A 4,621-nucleotide genomic window follows, 5' to 3' on the forward strand; every position below is an offset into this window, starting at 1 on the left:
TACATCAGCAGCCAGAGGAAATTAAATATTAGTCACATTTCACTCGCAGTGTGCACCTTCAATCACTGACAATGTAGACTCCAACAGACGGGGGAAAATCATATTATATAGGTACTTGATTTGAAGAAAGGGTTACTGGAAGACACAAATTCAAGACCTCTTGTTTTCTAAAAGCACCCAAACTCGGTCATGTTGCTTTTCTGAATGTAGGTACACTTACGGGTTTATCCGAATTGACTGATTACGGGAGTCTCAGATGGGTTTGATTTCTTGATATTAAGTAATAGATCTTCGAGGTTTATTTCGAAATATCGCAGATTTGCCCCAGAACGTAATGTCTAATACTACTCCGGCAGAGGTTATTTTTTGTAAGGAATCACTGTCAAAAGCCGTGTTAAAAATTGAATTTTGTTTATTTGTCAGTACATTAATCAGTACATTAAGTTGAAATAATGTTTTCAATCTGGTGACAGATTCAAATATGAACCATATGTGGGACACCATCGAAATGCCTGCTAAACGTAATTTTCCTTTTGGGGGAAAAAAACTGTAATGAAAGGTTCACAGACACATCGGAAACGGTAGAAATTGCCCCCCGCTTTAGCTCCTTTTACATAAATTGGTACACGAAAGTTGGAAATTTTCAATTCAACGGATATCGACCACTTTGTGACATAAAACTGACACTTGACAGTGCCGTCACTGCCGTCTGCTATGAGCGATTCAGGAACTTGGAAACTTTTTCATTTTAAAGGTTTAATAATACGATCACTGACCTATCGTTGTGGGGGGCGAAGAGAAATTTCTTCAGAAAGCTCGAGGTACTGGAATGTCGCCCACGAAGCGAATGTACTAATACAAACGTGCAAGTTTTTTTAAAAGGTAGTAGGTACCTACTATTTGCCTGAAATTGAAAGAGAACCTGCAATTTTAAAGGGTTCTTACAGACATACCTGACATGTCAAGTATGTATAGAAACAGGTATCTAATGAAATAATCATAAAATACCTATACATTTCGGGGCGTAGCTACGCATTAACGTTTAAGAAAGGCCTAGTAAGGTAAAATAACGGTTCGTCGCGACCCCACAGACGTCTTTCGCGTTTGGNTGCCGTAAGTATTCTTCGAATGTAGAAAAAATTGTGCTGCAGTAAAAACAATATATCAGCAATATTCAAATTGCCTAGTTCTCCACAGACAGATTTTCAAAGTAGTAGAAAGAAGACTATGTAATTGGAAAAGTAGAGCGTAGGAAATGGGTCAAGATCTTATTTTAAATCACGAAATATGCTATTTATATTTTATTATTAAAAGTATGTAAAAGCAAAAAGAATACTTAAATAATAAGTTGGAAATAATTTCTATTTTGTTTTAAATACAGTCTAATACATATGTGAAAGTTGTCACGTATTCGTACAAAAATATTGCAGATATCGCTAACTGCAAGGAAAAATTCTTTCTTATAGTCTTTCAACAGTTATTTGAAGTACTGTAAACAATACATTTCATATGCCCCCAAAGAAAAAAATTCATGTGTGTTAGAACATGGTGAGCGTGAAGGCAAAGGCATTGTAGTATGGACAGAAATTTTCGAAAAAATTATAAGAATGTTGCACATACATTAGTAGGAATTTTTTGTAAAATTTGACATATTTTTTTGGAAACTTTGAGAGACTACGACTAATAATTTTAAATTCAACGGATAGCATTTTATCAAGCAAGGTTCGTAGCGGCCTGGAAAACCGAGAATACCAGGAAGTCAGGAAATTCAATATTCTTTATAAAACACAGGGAATAGTCAGGGAATTTTAAGAGTATTTATGAAAGTCAGGGAATTTGATGTTTGCAACAGGAAATTTTGTGAAAGCCGGCCCTGGACTCTAGAAAGAGAAAACTATTTGTGGTTTTGACACCTTTGTAAGAGGTTCTTGGGTTTAAAAAAGATTATGTAGTCCAATCTAGAAAAAGTTTAATGAATAAACAACAATTAGCATGTAAAAATAAACTAAAGTGACTTGGATTTTTTTTTATAAGTCAGGGAAAACCTGGAAAAGTCAGAGAATTCTATATTACTTTTGAACTATGAACCCTGTAAAGAGGTAATTTTTCTGTGGAACATATTCTTTGAATACCAAGATCTTTTTTTTAAATTGTATTTAAAAAAAAAAGATCTTGGTATTTCTCCTGTTAACAAATGTTAGTTATTTTCATTGTATTAGTGGAGAAACATATACAGTAACTACATCTTTTTGTATTTCTTTTTTCAATTCTTTTTATAACTTTCTAGCTTGTTTCACATATGTACGGAACTATACTCACCTTTTTTTTAATTTTCATATAGATAAATTAATCCCTCGGACTCATTCCCCAATTAAAAATAATTACTGTTACAATATGGGTAATTTTAGGTAGATAGATACATACTGTGATTGGTATATGAAAACTTCAAATAAATATTTTTTATAAAATGAAAAAATTAATTTAAGATAGTTTGGAATGACTGCCATGTTTCTCTCAAAATAAGTGTAGTTGGAGTTACATCAAAGGTGAGACAGATAAAGTAATTATTACCAATGAAAACAGTTTTTGAAACAACTACAGTTCTTCAGCAGACAACTACAGTATCGATAAAATTCTTTGTAGAGGCTTGTATGCAATCATGTCAAATTTTGATATTTTATTTGTAATAAAATTTGGACAAAATAAAAACAAATATTAATCCTTAACGTGGCGAATCTAAGCTGTGACTCGTACAAATACTGAAATAAAATCAGTCTTAATTAGAACAACCACTATGTTTTTAACATGTCGATATTAAAATACTTCCTTTGTTTTTGAGTGAGTAGGAGTAGGATTTTTCTCTTATATTTCTTATACAAATGTTTAAGTATATATAAGTATTAACTGAAATAATTTATGTCAATATCAACTACTCAAAAAACTAAGTATGTAACAACTACTTTATAAGACAAAGAAAAAAAACACTATTAAAGGTAACATTTATGAAGTGAATTGCACAGTATTTGTACACCATTAATTACATGTAACTATGTTAAAGGAACACATAAGTACATATCTTTATGAACACCAAAAAGAAGGTAAATTTTGATTTTTCATATACATTCACATTTCACTCGCAGTAGGGACTTTCAGTCACTGGTAACACAGGCTCTCCAACAGCCTAGGGAAACAAATAACATAATAACAGTTCACTGGCGATGGGGACATTTGTTAACTGGCAAAAAAACTACAACAGCAGCCAGAGGAAATTAAATATCAGTCACATTTCACTGGCGGTGTGAACCTTATTTCACTGGCAATGTAGACTCCAACAAAAGGGGAGAAATCGTATTATATACTTGACTTGAAGAGAGGGTTACTTGAAGACACAAATTCAACACCCAATACCAAATATCAGTTTTTTAAAAGCAGCCCAACTCGGTTATGTTGCTTTTCTGAATGTACGGGTTTATCTGATGATTTGACAGGTGACAGGACGACGGGAGTGTCGAATGAGGTGTATTTCTTGATTTTGAGAAATGTATTCAGATCTTCGAGGGGTATGTTTTGAAATATCGCAGATTGGCCCCGGAACGTAATGTCTAACACTACCTCGGCACAGGTTACTTTTTTTAAGGAATCAATATGCCAAAATCTGTGTTAAAGATTGCATTTTGTTTACCTGTCGGTACATCAATTTAGAATAAGGAATAAGGCTTCCAATCTGGTAACACATCTAGATTTGAAACCAGTTATGTAGGGACACCATCCAAACATCATCTGTTAAACGTAATTTTCCTTTTGGGGGACAAAACTGTAATGAAAGGTTCAGAGACACATATGAAACGATAAAAATCGTCCCCCGCTGTAGCTCCTTTTACACAAAAAATTGGTACACGAAAGTTGGAAATTTTCAATTCAACGGATAGCGGCCATGTTGTGACATAAAACTGACACTTGACAGTAGTGTCTACTATGTGAGCGGTTCAGGAACTTGGAAGTCTTGGAACTTGGAAACTTTTTTCATTTCAAAGGTGTAATACGATCACCAACCTATCGTCGAGGGACAAAAAAAAATTTCTTCAGAATCAGAAAGCTGGAGGTACTGAAATGTCGCCCACGAAGCAAATGTACTACAAACTACAAACGCGTAAGGTCTTTTAAAGGGTTTAGGCAATTTTAAAATGTACCTACTTCCTGACATAGCTGACATGTCAAGTATGTAAAATGGTAGTAAGTCGTAAACAGGTACCTACTGAAATAATAATGAAATACCTGTACATATCGTGGCGTAGCTACACATTAACTTTTAAAAAAGGCCTGGGAAGGTAAAGTAACGACGCTCCGCTACCCTACAAACGGCTTTGACGTTTGGCGTGAAATTATTTTGACATAATTAATCTGACGTTTCTAACGACGTTCCAATTTTCTCCGGGTAGGCGTGTCTTAAAGCTTCAATCTTTCCGGCATACGAAATGGTAGTCTGTCGTCGAGCAGACCCCAAAAAGAAGGCAAAATTAAATATGAAAACGCAAAAAAAACGTTACAAAAATGCCCCCGAACGACGAAGGAGGAACGACTGAGTATCTGTGCCAAGTCGCACGCCGTTTCGAGGCTCGCG

Source organism: Anoplophora glabripennis, unplaced genomic scaffold (assembly GCF_000390285.2).
Source record: "Anoplophora glabripennis isolate ALB-LARVAE unplaced genomic scaffold, Agla_2.0 scaffold735, whole genome shotgun sequence".
NCBI lineage: Eukaryota > Metazoa > Arthropoda > Insecta > Coleoptera > Cerambycidae > Anoplophora > Anoplophora glabripennis.